Here is a 19,506-nt window from a genome sequence, read left to right as displayed (position 1 = left end):
TTTCGACAAATGTAAAACCTAAGCTAATGGAAGAGACCAAACTTAATATAATTTCCTTTAACATCAGAAGCATACGGGATAAGTGGGCTAATTTTAAAGATTTAATTTTAATTAATGGTATTTCCCATTAGACGTAATTAGAGTAACAGATATGTGGCTTTCAGAAATTGATGATACTAATGAATTTTCCCACCCTAACTTTCAAGCTATTCATATTGAAAGAAAATTAACCAAGTCCTCTGGCGGCATTTCTCTTTACATCCAGTAAAGTCTAGAATTCACCAGGCTATTGGACTGTGAATCCCTATTCTCGCAACATATAGATAATAAATGCATTTATTCAATAATCGCAGACATAAGTGTAGACGAGAATTCTTTTATTTGTTCATTATTTTATAAACCAACCTCATTTCCAACACCTTTCTTTTGAAATCTGTTTGATGATTTTTCTAGTTCTATTAATTTACCACAAAAGAAGACAATAGTTTTTGGGGACTTCAATTGTAATTTACTAAATGTTAGCAATAATAATGATTGTGATACCTTCTTTGAAACATTCGCCTCAAGTGGTCTTCTTCCCACAATCCTTTTTCCTGCTAGAGTTGATCCTATGAGGTCTACAGCTACTGTAATTGACAACATTTTTGTATCCACTTCCCTGGGAAACCACCTGTCGTCCAAAATAATATTTTCCAACCTGTCAGATCACTTTCTAATCCATCTCTGCCTTCCCTCCCTACCAGCTCCTCAAGCCTATAGAGCTAATACCCCTACGTCTAATACAATATATAATACTGTGAATACGAACTGGTTCACGGATCGTTTGAAATCCTTCGACTGGTCCAATGTTTTGGATTATCAGGATGTTAATTCAGCCACAAATAGTTATACACAGGGACTGAGTGATTTTATCAATTCAACCTTTCCAGTCCATAAATCAAACCGAAAAACTACCCATATACGCCCTTGGATGTCCAATAGCTTGATAATCTCTGCATACCGAAAGAATGACCTAAATAAGTTAGCTTGCAAAACCAGTAACGTTATTGACCTGACTGATTACAAAAAAATACAAAAACTTGTATACCAAACTCGTCTGGAAGCAAAAAAAAATTATTTTATTCAAAAATTTCTCACTGCAAAGGAAACTTGGAAAAAATCTGGTCCACAATAAATGAAATTCTTTAAAAAAAAAAAAGGGATTCAAGATCTGTACCTATTAACCTTACGGACATCAGTGGCAAATTAATTGACCCAATTTCACTACTGGATGCTTTTAATAATTATTTCACTAATATTCCAAATGCTATCTCCTGTTCCTTCTCCCAGTCAGTACACCCTAGCAAGAATCCCAGATCCATATTTTTCTCTCCAACTGATCAGAAAGAGGTATTTCAAGTTATCGAATCTCTCTCTAATAGTACTACACCTGACTTTTTTGGCATAAGTAATAAGCTTTTTAGGACCGTATCTCTTATGTTTGTGAACCCATTGTGCACATAGCAAGCCTGTCTATGACCAATGGTGTCTTCCCAGAAATATTTAAATCAGCAATTGTTTTCCCGATTCATAAAAAGGACGATCCGTCTGAGATAAGTAATTATCGTCCAATCTCACTTCTCCCAGTTATATCTAAAGTGCTTGAGAGAATTATATTCCGACATCTTTCTTCCTTTTCATTTGGGATTCATTCTTCGGAATCGTTGGTTTCTCATCATCAATATGGCTTCCGTACCAAATTTTCAAATGCTCAAGCACTAATAGACGCCACAAAGTTTATACGTTCCCAAATTGACCTTAAAAATATTTTATTGGGCTTATTTCTGAATTTTTCAAAGGCCTTTGACATGGTTGATCACAGTGTTTTATTAAGTAAACTCAACAGCCTAGGTATTCGTGGAGTTCCTTTCTCATGGTTAGGCTCTTATCTCTCTGGTAGGGTACAGAGTGTGAGTCTGGTTGGGGTGACGTCACATCCCCCACCAGTCCGGAGGGGCGTCCCACAGGTCTCTGTTCTTGGTCCAATACTCTTTCTCCTTGATATTTATGATTTGTTTACAGACCTGGTTCCATCAGTACACCCAGTACTTTTTACTGACAATAGCAGCTTTTTATCACCGGTCCTAATTTACCATCGGTCATCACCTCTGCTCAAACCCTTCTGAATAGAGTACAGGAGTGGTGTCTTGTTAACTGCATGACCATTAACAGCAAAAAAGTTAGGTTGTATTATTTCGAACCCCTTACAAAAAAATAAAGCTCAGCAAGCACTTAGCCTAGAATATTATACCAATCTCATCCCGCAGGTCGAAGTTACCAAGTTTCTTGGTGTCCACATAGACTCCTCCCAATCATGTTGCAAAACATTTGTCCTATATCAGAGTCATAATCTTGCGACAGGTAAGCATGATTAATCGTGTGAATTATTTTCTTCCTCCCGATATCCTTGTCACCCTTTATTATTTTTTTTATTTACCCATATATCTCATAATGCGGATCTGTTTGGGGCAATACTTATCCTTCAGTTACCAATAAATTAAATTCTATCCAAAACCGTGCCGTCAAAGCAGTTTTTTGGCTGCCCTGACTATATCTCACCCGGGACCTGTACTCCGATTTCGGTATTATCCCTTTTAAACAAATCATCAACCAATTAAATCAATCCCTTGCATACACAGCTTACCATAAAAATTTTCCTCCCCATTTATTATCTGATTTTAATAGTAATAATTCTGAAGGCTTCTGTTTCCATTCATCAAACCGTTTCTGCATTGTCCCCAAGTGTGTCTCTAGTTTCACCCAGCGATCCCCCAATTATAAATCTGTACTTCGATGGAATTTAATAACCTCCAGAGTCGAGCTATCCACAAGTTTTCGCACGCTGTATAACAGTGTACTAAAATTTTGATATTATAATTCTCTAAATTTTAATTAAATTTGCTTTAATTACACATGCTTTCACTTTTTTTTTCTCTCCTCTTCATTTTGAATTTTTATGTCCTTAACGAGTTATGGTCCTTAATGAGTTCGCTTCTAAGATCTTTATTATTATTGGTGTTATATGCTTTGTTTCTTATAAATAAATTGAAAATTGAATTGAAGTTTATATATTTCTTACAGTTATCCTTTATTTTTTTTACAATTGTAACTTTTCTTACCTTTATATACGCATAAAATTTTAATCAAAAAATCAGATGTAGTATCAATAAATCCATCGCTGAGAAATTTTAGATTGTAATTTCAATGATTTTTTTTTTCAATTTGATTATACCACCCATTATTGTAATGATTGTGACTTGTAGACAAAAATTTTTTACTTTCACACCATCTCTTATTCTTAGCTCCAGCGATTGAGCATAAGCAAAACTTTGCTTTACAGCACGAGAGTTCCTGATCCTCACAGTCTCTTCAACTCTTGGGCACTCTTTAAAAAGCAAAACATCAAAGTAAGTGCTGAAATAGAAAGCAATGCCAAGGTAGTTACAAGCGGTGACTCCTGCAGTAGCATTTTCCAATATATTTGGTAGGGCATTATAGAAATCTTTGGAGACGGTTTTATCCAGCTTAATCACTAATTTTTCACGAATAGCCCGGACACTAGTCATTGACTCATGGCCGGTAAGGCCATCGAGTAATTTCTTACGCCTTGCTGGATTCTTCACTTCAGGAGGTAACTTGTTTATTATAACAGTAACGTCATCAGAGATTAGAGAATTCACCGCTGTGGCTGATGAAAGCTCAGGAAAGTATTTAATGTAACCAACCAACTGAGTCGAAATGACATTAAGAATTTGTTCACATGTATTAATTTTAGATGAAAGGCAAGAAAAAACCACTGCTGGAATATTAAGTACATCGGTTGGTCAGTAAACCCCGAAATTGGGGACTTTGGTACCATTAGCATCACATTTTCTGAAAGGGTCAACAAATTTTTCAGATTGTTCGGTTTTGCATTAGTTCCAAACCACTTAAAGAAAAGTCTATCGGTAAAATCTTACTCCAAAGATTATACTTCATTTTAAAAACTTCAGCGCCACAAGAAAAAGTCCAAACCATAACGAATAATATCATCTTTATTAATTTCCGTGTTATAACTCATTTGCACAAAATTCAGCATTGGAGAAATTAATCAGTTTATCTTGATTGTCTATTTCTTGCATAGCTAAGCTCATAAATTATTATAACTAGCCTAGCTAGTCTTGAAGATTAGGAAAGCTTCCCTCGGCTGGATTTGAGTTTGGTTGCACGTCTTTAAAAACTGGTGTATGTTTCTTTTAATATAGTATATAGATATTACAGTTTCAAGCCTGGAACCAAAAAGACCATCATACGAAAGGCTTATGGCTTTTGGTGAGGGAGTGGAAAGGTTATAGTGAACTAGTCACATATTTCTAAGCATAGTTACTGAAGTTTAGTTCACTGTGAATGGTGAATCAAAAATCTCGCTCATTATTTAACAAGAAGATTGGGTGGCTTTGAAGAAAATAAAATTGACAAGGATTAATTTTGCTGATGTGACTGAATTGAAAATTCTTAGTACTTAATTCAAGGAGCCTTGTCTTATTACCACTATCAACCAATTAAAGACAAGTCGATACATCAATTATGACAGGGCTTAAGTATGGCATTTACGGACACTCAGGGGGATATATCCATGGCTGCCAAATTGACACATTTTGTGTCAAAATGACACAATTTGTTGTTGCGTGACATAATGACACATTCAGACGAAAAGATGACACAATCGACGAAAATGACACATTTTTCAATAAAAAATGACACAATCGACAAAAATGACACATTTTTCAAAAAAAGACACATTTTTCAAAAAAATGACAAATCTTTGTCATCCTAGTCTTGATTTTCAAATGGTAATAAAAGAAAAGTAAAATTTCAATTTTCTACCTCCAGAAAAGCTACAACGGTGGCAGTAGTACAAAAACAGTGCAGAATACAGGACAGATGCCATCACTGTATTTAAAATTTAAACCACGTGAAAAAAACAGCCATAGGCGGAAATTTCAAATCAAAATGCACGCTGAGTATCTGAACTTAATTGGCTTCTTGATTGAGTATTTGATGTAGCCAACTGGTACCTACTTAATAGTAAAAATTAAACAGCATGCAGTTTACCAAAGCTGTGCGCATAAGCAGCAATTCCCATTTTTAGGAGTACAGGAGGGGTATCCAACCTCGGACAAGATTACAAATTTCTAGAGATGTCATTCCTTCAGAATAATCCATCTGGCCTAAAAAGGCACCAAAAAATATGACAAAAATACTAGATTGAAGCTGGTTGAATGTCTTACATATTGAGTAAATAAAAAGCTTAGCCAATAAAGCCGATTACGTATAGAGCCGATTACGATTACGAAGTCATATGAAAAGTCTATTTTCAATTTGCTGTCGGAATTGATTGTCCCTAAGACTTTTATAAATGTAAATTTGTCTCGTTGGCCGCCCAGACACAAATTCATAGTGTGTAACATTAATTTAATCGTATGTTTCTATTTCTTTCATGACGTCACAAAAAGGTCATGATCCAAAGATAATAGGATAAGGTTAAGTTTACTCCTTTTTGAACTGATTTGGAAAAGATTATATATTCAAAACTCTAAATAAAGATTTGACATTTAAATTTGATACCATTTGTAGCAAAAAAATATGACACATTTTGTGACACATTATGGAATCTGAGATGACACAAAAAGCACATTTTCGGAAAAAATATGACACACTCCTTAAAATGAATTTGGCAGCCCTGGATATATCCATAAACCAAAAACGTGGCAACCCTGCTCGGCTGTTCTCTTGTCACCATCATCAATACTTCCGGGACCTTTCTTTAAATTGGGTGTAGAGGATAGTGTACTAGCACTTTGTCCGCCCTTTCAGCCAGCCCTTTGGCTGGCTGAGACCTATTAAAATAGTAAGTATAAAGCTCTTTTTACCTTCCATAGATGTATAGTCTTCGACCTGTTCTAATCGAAAACTAGGCTAACAAAAGCTGCAGGTCTTTGGTGCGCATGGTTAACCTATAGGCCTAGATTACTACTACTACTACTAATAACTCACTGCAGCACCAAGCCGCCTGAGGCCAACACAGCTACGCACGCTCCTCCTCCAACCTAATCTATTTAAAGCCTCCCTCTTTACACCCTCCCAGGAAGTTCCCATTTCCTTTAAATCTTTATTTATGACATCCTCCCAACCCAGACAAGGACAACCTGCTTTCTGTGTAGCCCCAGACGGTTGGCCAAAATGGACAATCTTTGGTAATCTGTCATCCTTCATCCATAGAACATGGCCTAGTCATCTCAACCTTTCTTTCATTATAGCCCCAGAAAGAGGGATTTAACCACACTTTTTGTACAACCTACTGTTTGAAATACGGTCAGTCAGCTGGGTACCCAGAACAATCCGTAGGCAATTTCTCTGGTAAACATCTAGTAAATTTTCATCTCCTTTTCAGAGTGCCCATGCTTCAGAGCCATATTTGACCACTGTCATCACTGTAGCTTCCAATATTTTAATCTTGGTTTGTAGACTTATCTTTCTATTCTTCCAAACTTTTTTTAACTGTGAAAAAACACCCTGGGCCTTAGCTATTCTACTTTTAACATCTTCACTGCTCCCACCATCTTTACTAATAATACTACCAAGGTAACTGAAGCTCCCAACCTGATCAATCTTTTTGTTCCCTAATGTCACCTGTTCATCTTCACTTATTCCTAGCTTTAGTGACTTAGTCTTCTTAACATTAATTTTCAAGCCTATTTTAGCACCCTGAACTCATATAGGCCTAGATTAACAGAGTACATATTCCACTTCATTAATGTGCAAATATATACCCTGAATTGCATCCTTAATCCAAAAATCATTGTTCTCATTGAGGTAAAACTGACAGTTTTCTGGTAAATAGCCTATAAGACAGTCTATATTTTGTACCTTAAATTAAAGAGAGTATAGCCTACCACTTTGTGCATTTTTTTTTGTTAGTTACAAATACAGCTGTTTAGGTTTACATTTTGTTTTAAGCTCTTTATCGACCCTCAAAAATAATAAATTATTGGGTAAAATTCTCATTAATTGACTTCTTGCTAGCCTATCTTGGATAGGGTTTAGGTTAGGAAAATGAAACTTTTAGGGATGGGTCTACAGGCTAAAGTATGTCCCAGGAGGGTATTTCAAAGTACCAGCCTTCACTCCTCCCTCTAGAGGGCCCTGAAGTTTGCCTACATGACAGGTCTATTACCTATTGAAATTTTGACAAAACAACATTTATCTCAATTTTCAGTTACTATTTGCTTTTTATCTGCCTTTAGTTCTGAAAATGTAATTCCTGTTATTTGAGTAGAATTTTGAGCCATATCAAGTATTTTTTTTCAAAATGTAGGAAATATAGGCTATTTCAAAAAGAGAATAAAAAAACTTTTCTTGTTTTGAATTAGTTTAATCTAAATAAAGAATCTAATTAGAAAAGTGATTTTAGTTATTATTGAGTTTTTTTTTGTGGGGGTTGGAGTGGTTTGCTCCTGGATAAAGAGGTGTGGACTTGTAAGGATGTTTTTATGGTAGGGGCCATGGTTGTATTGAGAAGTGGAGGGAGAGCCATGGTGCGTATTTATTTTTGAGGTGATATGGGAATCAGCATGCAGTTTTTGCATAGAGATGAGAGATTAGGCCTATGTATGTTATGACTGTTATTATTTTTTTTTTAATAAACCCAGATGAACTGAAACTGACATCTTTCAAACCTTATAAAATGGAACTGAGTAAAGTTATGGGTAAAATTGGTCCAAACAGTATTACTGGCTTTAATATAAAGTGAATATACCACTCAATGCCTTTTTTAATGCTGTTTACAAATATAATAATTGCTTCTACTGCAAATTTAGATTTAAGCACTTTTTGACCTCTTAAAAATGACCTATATATAGGGTCATTACAAATCTGTAATAGTTTAGAAACAAAATTGGGCTATATATTTGCACATCAGGGGGGTGTGGGGATAAAGCATAGCCTATATTAAATACATAAACTAACCATTGCTGTATTTTTTTTATGCATGTTTGTGCTGTTGCACTGGTGATTTCTCTTCTCATTAAAATTTGATGTGCACAAACACAAAAAAAATACAGTAATGGTTAGTTTACATATTTAATATATGCTATGCTTTACCCCCACCCCCTGATGTGCAAATATATAGCCAAAATTTGTTTCTAAACTATTACAGATTTGTAATGACCCCATATTTAGGTTATTTTTAAGAGATCAAAAAGGTCATTTTTAAGAGGTCAAAAAGTGCTTAAATCTGAATTTGTGGTAGAAGGGATTATTATATTTGTAAAGAGCCTAAAAAAAGGCATTGAGTGGTATATTCACTTTATATGAAAGCCAGTAATACTGTTTGCACCATTTTTACCAAGTTATGAAGCTGAAAACAATTTTGTTGTACTTCAATTAGGCAGAAGATCTAATTTGCAAGGTTTCACTTTTATAGCACACATATTGTTAAAGGTCATCAAAGGTCAGGGCCCTCTAGAGGGAGAAGGAGTAGAGGTAGTTGCTTCAAAATACTTTCCCAGGACATACATTAGTTTGTAGATTCATCCCTGAAAGTTTTGTTTTCCTAACCTAAACCTTTTCTGAAATAGCAAGAAGTCAATTAACTAGAATTTTACCAATGTTTGTAGTTTTTGGTCCTTAAAAGGATCAAACTTTCAAACTTATTGTTTGATTATAGATCCTTTTTGAAGGTGTAATAATTATTAATTTGTCATGATTAAGTTAAAGAATGCTAAGTTCTGACTAAATGTCTAAAAATATATGTTTTCATTAAATTTTGGGATGGGATTGATTAATACTGCAGATGACACAATAAATTATATTTAAGTGTTTCGGAGTAATTAGTATATTGTTTTCCTTAGGGGTGGGGGACTTGGAACCGTGTTATTGGAATGACTGTACATTTGTTAAAGTACCAAAGTCATTTATTGGTCACACCCCACTTCCAGGTTTTCTTGTTTTGCCTTTGCTGCTTTTGCTAAATTGTGTATTAGGGTAGGAGCAATAAACATTTTGTTGTTTACAGACAGGACCCTAATGTCTTGGATTCTTTGTATTAATATGAATAGGATATTCATTTCTCAGCCTTCCCTTTTTGTGATAAACATTGTTTGTGCTAGTGTTAAATTGTGTGCAGAAGAAGAGGTATGCAGCATAATTTTTAAAAAATGGTGGTACTTGTGTATTATTTACACTCAATAAGTGAAGTTAGGTTCTTTCAAGAATCAAACTACAATGCAGGTACATTTTTATTAAATATGTGGTAGGCCTACTTGTTCATTATTTAATTGATTCAATTCAATTCAGAACACAAGAATTTTGCTGAGAAAATCTGGCTTCATAGCCACAGAGACAAGGCTCAATTTAGTTTGCTATGCATAGTGATAGAGATAGTGTCTGAACAGGGATTTTGAAATGAATATTTGAGATTTGCTAAAGACTGAAAAAGGGGCCATTCTATTTTTCCAGGATCAGGAGTTGTTTCCCACAACAAAACAATGCATCAATGTACACAACATTATAACCTAACATACTTTATAACCTAACCTGACATCATTTTGTTTCCCAAAAGAACCTAATTTCACTTATTGTGTATGTTTTGAATAATACACAATTACTCAATATTTTCATGAAATATTAGATATAATGTTTGTGGCCTTAACTATAGGCAATGCTATAGCCTTGCCTCTCAAATGCTCCTCTAAATGGACGAGTATTTTTATCTGGCAGACAAAGAATATGTCCAAGGTAATGACATCCCCATTGCCTCACAACAGAGACACTTTTTTTGTGCAAGTACAGATCTTGTAATTGCGCACATGATCTCACCGGATGATTTGGTGAAGACAGTTATTTTCAAATACATTATCTGTCTTTAATACAGATAAAGAAAACAAAAATTTTACCCAATAGAGGATTTTCTTTTCCATTGAGCCATCTGTGTTGATCCACCGTAACTGTATTGTTGTAAAAAGAAGTTGAAAAAACTTGATTCCATACTGCCACATGTTTTAACTGAAAAATAAACAATTATTATTTGGGAAAACAAACAACAATTATTTGGCAAAAAAAAACAACTTAAAACAAAACATAGGTAATTTTTTCTAGCCTTATATGAAGCTTTTTCTCCCAGAGTCGGAACTTCCCAGATTGATTGACGGGCACTTGAGAGAAAGGGTGTTGTGTGTATGTAGCAGATAATATTTTCGGGAGCCTTTATTGCTCTGTTTTGGGTAGAGCATAGGAATGCTTTTGGACAAAGGAATTTATAACATAAGTTTTAGGCCAATCGAATAAAATATAGGTTACACATCTGTTTTACAACTTTTCAGGTAAAGTGTTTTTTTTTCGCATTTTTTTGTGTGTGTATTGAGGTCATGATTGTCCAAGTAATCTTAAATTAAATGTTAAGCCAAATGGAGAAAATTTATGTTTGTAAATTTTCTTAGAGACCCAATTCCACCTTGATTTTTTAGAGTTCTCTTGGCGCAGGTACTAAGATGTCTTATGCACAACTTATTTCTTAAATAGTATAAACATTTCCTTACAACATCCTCCAACTCCATTCAGGGACAAACTGCTTTTGATTTGACCCTAGACGGAAGGTTGAAAGCCCTTTTGTAAGCAGGCAAACAATTTGCTGTACACCGTTTTTTGCTTCAACATACCCCCCTCTATAAATCACTTGCCAGAGAACATCATGATTTGCAAAGCTACAAGAATGTCCTGGATTTGTAATAGCATTAGACTAATAAATAAAAAGGCAGAAAAGAACCAAAAGGAGAAGAACACAGTAAATCTTTTCTGTCTGTGGCTATGAGATAACCTCTCAGTCCTAGCCTGCTAAAGGAAAGGAGTAGCATGGCACCCTTTATCTATTTTACCCTTAGATTGAATTCAACTTAGATTAAATAGTAGTATTAGTAATAGACTAAAGTAGTAATGGATTAATAGAATAAATAGTGGTAGTAGCAGCAGTAGCATTGCATAAAAATTGCTTTTTGATAAGTTGAACATCCGCCACAAGTTTCGATTTGATTCTCTAAGCCGTACCTACAATACTGCTGATATGCCCTTTTGACAAAGTGCAAACTAGCAGTGTGTTTTGATTTACTTTAACTTTTCTCTCAACATTCATTAAATTTTCACCTCAATACTTTTTGCCTTAATATTAGCAGTAGCTGTAGCATTAGCAGCACAAGCAGTAATAACAGTAAAAGTAATAGCAGCAATAGGAATGTGCATATATTGGTTTCTGATCAATTGATCAAAAGGCATTCATCATTTTATAACAATTCCAACTTAATACCCAAAATAGTTTATGAGATGTGCCATCTTGACAGCCTCCTTGCGCATAACATGTTTTGGTTTAGTTCAGCACTATTCTCAGCATTCCTTGAAAGCTTCACCTTAATTTCTTTATCCTCTTTGGATATCGAAGGTCAATTACAGACCCCTCCCAAAAATTTGAACCTTTTTTTTTTTTTTGAAAAAAAAATTTTTTTTTTTTTGAAAAAAAATACAGTAATGGTTAGTTTACATATTTAATATATGCTATGCTTTACCCCCACCCCCTGATGTGCAAATATATAGCCAAAATTTGTTTCTAAACTATTACAGATTTGTAATGACCCCATATTTAGGTTATTTTTAAGAGATCAAAAAGGTCATTTTTAAGAGGTCAAAAAGTGCTTAAATCTGAATTTGTGGTAGAAGGGATTATTATATTTGTAAAGAGCCTAAAAAAAGGCATTGAGTGGTATATTCACTTTATATGAAAGCCAGTAATACTGTTTGCACCATTTTTACCAAGTTATGAAGCTGAAAACAATTTTGTTGTACTTCAATTAGGCAGAAGATCTAATTTGCAAGGTTTCACTTTTATAGCACACATATTGTTAAAGGTCATCAAAGGTCAGGGCCCTCTAGAGGGAGAAGGAGTAGAGGTAGTTGCTTCAAAATACTTTCCCAGGACATACATTAGTTTGTAGATTCATCCCTGAAAGTTTTGTTTTCCTAACCTAAACCTTTTCTGAAATAGCAAGAAGTCAATTAACTAGAATTTTACCAATGTTTGTAGTTTTTGGTCCTTAAAAGGATCAAACTTTCAAACTTATTGTTTGATTATAGATCCTTTTTGAAGGTGTAATAATTATTAATTTGTCATGATTAAGTTAAAGAATGCTAAGTTCTGACTAAATGTCTAAAAATATTTGTTTTCATTAAATTTTGGGATGGGTTTGATTAATACTGCAGATGACACAATAAATTATATTTAAGTGTTTCGGAGTAATTAGTATATTGTTTTCCTTAGGGGTGGGGGACTTGGAACTGTGTTATTGGAATGACTGTACATTTGTTAAAGTACCAAAGTCATTTTTTGGTCACACCCCACTTCCAGGTTTTCTTGTTTTGCCTTTGCTGCTTTTGCTAAATTGTGTATTAGGGTAGGAGCAATAAACATTTTGTTGTTTACAGACAGGACCCTAATGTCTTGGATTCTTTGTATTAATATGAATAGGATATTCATTTCTCAGCCTTCCCTTTTTGTGATAAACATTGTTTGTGCTAGTGTTAAATTGTGTGCAGAAGAAGAGGTATGCAGCATAATTTTTAAAAAATGGTGGTACTTGTGTATTATTTACACTCAATAAGTGAAGTTAGGTTCTTTCAAGAATCAAACTACAATGCAGGTACATTTTTATTAAATATGTGGTAGGCCTACTTGTTCATTATTTAATTGATTCAATTCAATTCAGAACACAAGAATTTTGCTGAGAAAATCTGGCTTCATAGCCACAGAGACAAGGCTCAATTTAGTTTGCTATGCATAGTGATAGAGATAGTGTCTGAACAGGGATTTTGAAATGAATATTTGAGATTTGCTAAAGACTGAAAAAGGGGCCATTCTATTTTTCCAGGATCAGGAGTTGTTTCCCACAACAAAACAATGCATCAATGTACACAACATTATAACCTAACATACTTTATAACCTAACCTGACATCATTTTGTTTCCCAAAAGAACCTAATTTCACTTATTGTGTATGTTTTGAATAATACACAATTACTCAATATTTTCATGAAATATTAGATATAATGTTTGTGGCCTTAACTATAGGCAATGCTATAGCCTTGCCTCTCAAATGCTCCTCTAAATGGACGAGTATTTTTATCTGGCAGACAAAGAATATGTCCAAGGTAATGACATCCCCATTGCCTCACAACAGAGACACTTTTTTTGTGCAAGTACAGATCTTGTAATTGCGCACATGATCTCACCGGATGATTTGGTGAAGACAGTTATTTTCAAATACATTATCTGTCTTTAATACAGATAAAGAAAACAAAAATTTTACCCAATAGAGGTTTCACTTTTTCTAGTATTAACCTCATTGATTCCGAACTTGTATTTTGGCATAAATTAGGGGGGGGGGTCATGATTGTAAATCTTCAGCGTTAGGGCGGGGGTCGGGATTACTAATCATTGGAGATAAAGTGAAAGCGGGGGTGGGTGTCTGCATTAATTCAAGTATGACGGTACAAACTAGTTAAGCTAAATAATTCAATTATAAGTCAATTTTATGTTAGATTGGGTGGAGGGTTTTCGGTTACAAGACTAGATGGCATACCATTAGGTGAAGATCTAAAGAAATCATGGGAGATCAATGAAGAAGTGAACTGTTCCTGAAGGGGTCAAGAAAGGTGCCTGAGGAGTAGATTCCACATCTCCTGTATCAGGTTTGGAGCCATGATTAAGACTAATTTTGCCAGTTATGTCATTTTGAATCGGATGAAGTTTTGTAGACCATAAATTGACTTTAAATTGGAAATAGTTGGCCAGCTATTGGCAAAAAGAACTTAAATCATACTCTGAGTCGTCATACAATCATAGATTTTTCCACGTTGAGGGCAGTTAAAAGCCTAACTGCAAAGTAGATCAATATAGGAACTCTGCATAAATGAAAATTGGTACTCTAGGTAGCTTTTTTTCCTTTGAGTGCATAGATTTTGCAAAACTATTTAACAATCTCCAGTTAAGGTATTTTTGCAAGCCCAGTGGTTAAGCTGACATCAATATCTTTTTTTCTCCGAATTTTTCTTCTCCTTACCTGTTTCTCCCCTTTCTTTGGATACACTGGACATTGATATTAAATAATGGTATTATCAGGCTATTCATGTTTCATATAATTTATTGTTGTTTGTTGATTATTTTTCTTCTTTTATTTTGAATAGTTGGTGTGCGGCCCTTTTTGTACATTCAAATGGAGCTCTGTCAGAAAACTACCCTTGACCGGTGGCTAAGCAGTACAACTTTACGAAGTAAAGGGGATATCTTAAGGATTTTTAACCAGATAGTTCATGGAATTGAATATGTTCACAATCAAAAATTCATTCACAGGGACTTAAAGGTATGTTTTTTTCCGTTTTTGGTCATGTTTTTTGTTGTATACCTATGGATTAGCCAGTTATATGCTTAGAAATTTTTCTGGAAGTTTTTTTTTTTTGGGGGGGGGCAGTTTTTTCTAAATAGGTTGACAGTTAAACTGACCAAACTAAATAAATAGGTTTTGATTCAAAATTTTGTTTAATATATTGGTTTTATAAATATCTGAAAAAATGGCTTGGAAAGAAGTAAACATTTAAGAAAATCAGCTAGATGTACAAACTTAGCTACTAAACTAATTATTACAAACATGCAGAAACAGAAAAAAAATTACTCCTGGAGGGCTGAGCAGTATTTTAAATTCATTCAATGGCATAACAAAGAAGAAAAAATGTTCAAAATATTTTTTCTTTCAGTTAAGTGCAAATCTTATTTGTAGTAAATTTAGCACCGTTTCACTACTCGCACTTCGGTTCAGCTAAAGTTTAACATTCTTTGTAAATCAATAATGAAATTATTAATGAAAATCTTAATGAAATTTGATGTTTGGAATGATATTGTGTCTCAGAGCTCTTATTTTGAATCCCGACCGGATCTGATGGCATTGGCGGGAGTTGGAGGGGGAAACCCCTCCACTCTCTTTACTGCTTCTACTATGAAGAACTCACCGCAGCACCAAGCCATTGGAGTCCAGCACAGCTACGCACGCTCCTCTATCCCAATTTATTCACAGCCTCCCTCTTTACACCCTCCCAGGAAGTTTCTATTCCCTTTAACTCTTTCTTTATGACATTCTCCCACCTCAACTGCGGACAGCCTGCTTTCTGTTTAGCCCTAGACAGTTGGCTGAAAAGGACATTTTTTGGTAATCTGTCATCCTTTATCCGCATATTGTGCCCCAGCTATATCTACCTTTCTCTCATTACAGCCCTACAAAGCGGTATTTACCTACGATATTTGCACCACCTACTGTTGAAATACGGTCTGTCAGAGGGTTTCATTAGTTTATTTATAATGATTTATTTACGTTTTAAGCATGACTTTTTTTTTCACTACTTCTGCTCCCCTTTGTTTTAAATTAGTTCTGATCTTATTTTAAAAAACTTCTTTTGTTGAAACAGCTTCTGTTTGTTAAGTTAAAAGAATTAATTTCTTTAAGTTTTGTTGATATTTTTTTTATTGATGAATAAAAGCAAAAAGATGTTGGGGTGCTCTTCATATTCTGGACAAAATTTTGCTAGGAATTCTAAAAATAGCTATATTATAGAACTACAAATGGTTGGGTACGGCTACTAGTATTTTAAAAAATATGAACAATTTTGGGAATTTTTCGGGGGGAAAGCTGTTCCGTCGTATCTACTGTTACAACCTTTGATATAGACAAATAACGATCAAACACTTCGTTGTAGGAATTTTTTTTGTGTGTTATATTTTGCTTTAATAGCTTGTTTGTTTACATTTATGCATTTTGAGCTAGTATATTAGCTAATATAGTTCCAATTTGTTGCAAAAAAAAAAGAAAGAAAAGGAGATGAAGAATCCCTTACAAGATTTGTTTCCAGTTGCGATTCCCTTGGTTCTGAAACTTTTATTGAGGTGTCTTCACGGCCTGAAATTTTAATGCGATCAAAAAAAGATCACGCTGAGAATATAACACACTAATAACACACACTTTCAAAATAAGAATCAATACAACCATTTTTTTTTTTAAACATTCTTTGTCGCTGATGAGCTCCCTTCGGTCAACAAATCAAAATTTAGTATCTACTTGTCCTTTCCGTCCAATATTCCCTCACAGTTTCAGCTAGGTTGCTTAAGGCGTTAATCTATACCATTAACCGTATATGAACTATTGAAGACGTCTCATTCTGATATCCGGGATGGAGATAGTGTCATTTGATTTAGCTCAACATCACCTTCAATATTTACAGAAAGTTTCAAATATCTTAGCCGTTCCTGCTGTATTGCAGATGAACAATTTTGACACCCTGGATGCATACAGTTCACCGATTTAGTTCAATATCCCCATCGGCATTCCCTCAAGACAGAGTGTTTTTTGATTTAGTTTAACATTTCTCTCAACTTTCGGTGAAAGTTCCCACTTAATACTCTTAAATGTTCCCGAGTTATTGCATATATGCCATATTGACATTCATAATGCACTTAATGTCTCCTGAATTAGTTCAATATACCTCTCGATATTCACTCGAAATTTTTACTTAATACTGTTAGTTGTTCCTGAAATATTATAAATGCGCCCTTTTTTCACCTTTAAGTTCACAGTTGCTTTTGACTTCGTTGTACAATGTTTGTTTATTCCCTGAAAGTTTCTATTGTGGTCCATGGAACTTCCTGAGATACTGTCAATATGTCTTTTTGGCAATCTTGATGCACATAGTGCGTTTTGATTTTGATCAGTACCATCTGTACAATTATCTGAAAGTCGCCTTAATACCCTAAGAAGTTGCTGAGATATTTTTGATATGCCCTTTTTTCAGCCTGAATGCAGGTAGTATTTTATCGTTGAATTCAATTTGCTCTCTGATCATTCCTTGAAGGTTAAGCTTGATATCAAAAGCTGTTCGTGACATGTTGCGGATACTTTCTTTTGACAATTTGTTCGAGATTTATCTCAACATGCACCGAAGGTTTCAGCTTTATACTTTAAGCAATTCTTGTTATATTATAGGCTCATCATTTTGACGAAATGGATGCACATAGTGTCTTTCGATTTAGTTTAGAATCCTCCCCCAGCATCCTCTGAAAGCGTCTACTAAATACTCTTAGCCGCTCTTGATATTTTGCAGACGCGCCCTTTCGACTACTTAGGTGTATATAGTATACTTTGATTTTGTTCGACACCATCCTCACCAATGATTGAAGGTTTCAACTTAATACCCTTAGAAATTACTAAGATATTGCAGATGTGCTCTTTTGACTACCTGGATACATATATATTCTTATGATTCAGTTCGATTTTCTTCTCAACCTTCTCCTTAAAGTTTAAACTTAAAACCCCTAGCTGCTCAGTTATTGTATACTAGCCATTTTGACAATCATGATATTAGTCTACTTTTAGTCTACTTTCATGTTTAATTCCTGGTCTGACATGTTGAGAGCCAAAATAATTGGACAATATCAACGCGGTAGCTCCCGAAAATGTCTGGGACAGCACTGCAACGCAACTGTGACCATGACTGGGGTCTCATTCGGAACCGGTTTTAGACTGATTGGAAACCAGTAACATCTAGTTTGCCTCGTGGGTTGGACCTCACTTCCTCAAGGCCATGGTCACACAACAGTTGCATGCACAATCAGTTAGCAATGCTAGTCTCAAAACAGTTGCCCCGTGGCCGCTGGGCCCTAGTCGCTCCTGAGCCGTTCTTGATAGTGTAAATACGTCTTTCTTACGACCTTGTTACACGTAGTACACCTTCCTGACTCTCATACAGTTCACCACCCTTCTCACCATCCCCGAAGACCTCACTAAATTTGATTTCCAAGGATTTCAATAAAAGGGGTGCCAGAATTGATAATAAGTAAAATACGCTTAGCTACATATATATATATATATATATATATATATATATATATATATATATATATATATATATATATATATATATATATATATATATATATATATATATATATATATATATATATATATATATATATATATATATATATATATATATATATATATATATATATATATATATATATATATATATATATATATATATATTGTATAATATATTAGTTCTTCATCACTTTTTCGATGGTTTTTATCTCCGTGGGGCTCTTAGAAAATGTAAATTTTTTAAATCACACCTTATCTACCCATGTAAGTTTTTGCCCAGAAAATTTCTTTTCCGCCAAAAACTAATCCATGCTACCCCCGCCCCTCCTTAGGTAGTGCTCATTTTCACATTTAGCATTTATCTTTTATTGACTAATTCAGTTTTTAGGAACACATTTGTATCTGTGCTTTTCCTATATCACAAAATGTTCCAGGAAAGTCTAAAAGGATTTGTTAATAGCAAGCATAATTATATGTGAAGAAAAAAGGTCTTGACCAGACATAGCAACCATCTCGAGGTTTTCGCTCTTGTAATGTATTTAGCCAGTCTTCAAAATGTATCCTTTTATAAATTTTTTAGTTCGGAAAAACATATTGTCTATTGTCTGCAAATGATTGACTTTTCTTTTCTTTTCTAGATAATGAAGTAGCTGGGCAGTAAATTTCGGAAAGTAAATTTCTCTGTAAGCCTGTTCTCTGTTGCATTCGTCTTTTTGTGTATAGACGCTTATATTTACATAAAAAGACAGTGCAGCAGAACTGGTTTCTTATAATTTTAAAGTTTAAATAAAAAAAAACAAGGGTTCTAAACCTCAAGTTAAATAGAATATCAGTAAAATTTGCGTATATTTTTTTTTGCTCCCCTTTTTATATTTTACTAAAAAAATAGAACCCTCAAAAAATTTTTAATCAATTTTGCTTCAATTTTTTGCTCATCCTTCACCTAACGAATTTACTGCTCATTGAAGCTGTGCAATTATGTGGCCTCTACTTCTGCCAAAGAACCTCTTCCTGACTCAACATACAACAACATTTTTTTATTTTATATTTTAATATAAATTTAATCAATAAAATATTGTTTCTTTGTATTCTTGCAAACTGCTTGTTGTTCTTAGAGCTAGGGATAGTTCATAGGGACGGAGTACAAGATAGAGAAAATTAAAATAAATACATAACTATGTTTATCAAAACAATTTATGAAGAGCACTTACTATACACGAACAACTATTGTATACTTTCAACTTTAAGCATCCCCTTTTAAGAAGGGGATGCCATGAAGGAAAAGTGATATTGTGGTTATGTTTCAAAAACAGTTTCGACAGACCTATTTTGGGCCCGCCATTTTATATTTGCGGATTAATGCTAAACTTAAAAAATGTAGCTAGGACTTTTTTATATATAGAGTGAACCTGATAAAAGTAGGAAAGGGGATCTTGCTTGTCCAAAAACCCCATTGCCAGGGTTTACTG

The 19,506-nt window shown here is 34.3% G+C and overlaps 1 long non-coding RNA gene across 1 annotated transcript; it reads left to right on the top strand.

The window, feature by feature from the left end:
* The first annotated feature begins 5,798 nt into the window (after nucleotides 1-5,798).
* On the top strand, nucleotides 5,799-19,125 carry LOC136024921 (uncharacterized). The gene is made up of 3 exons (XR_010616957.1): nucleotides 5,799-5,929; nucleotides 14,304-14,479; nucleotides 18,676-19,125. It is a non-coding gene; the product is annotated as an uncharacterized LOC136024921 (long non-coding RNA).
* The last annotated feature ends 381 nt before the right edge of the window (nucleotides 19,126-19,506 follow it).

This window comes from Artemia franciscana, chromosome 3 (assembly GCF_032884065.1).
Source record: "Artemia franciscana chromosome 3, ASM3288406v1, whole genome shotgun sequence".
Taxonomy (NCBI): domain Eukaryota; kingdom Metazoa; phylum Arthropoda; class Branchiopoda; order Anostraca; family Artemiidae; genus Artemia; species Artemia franciscana.
The sequence above is the reverse complement of the archived record's forward strand: the minus strand, read 5'-3'. Positions and strand labels throughout refer to the sequence as shown.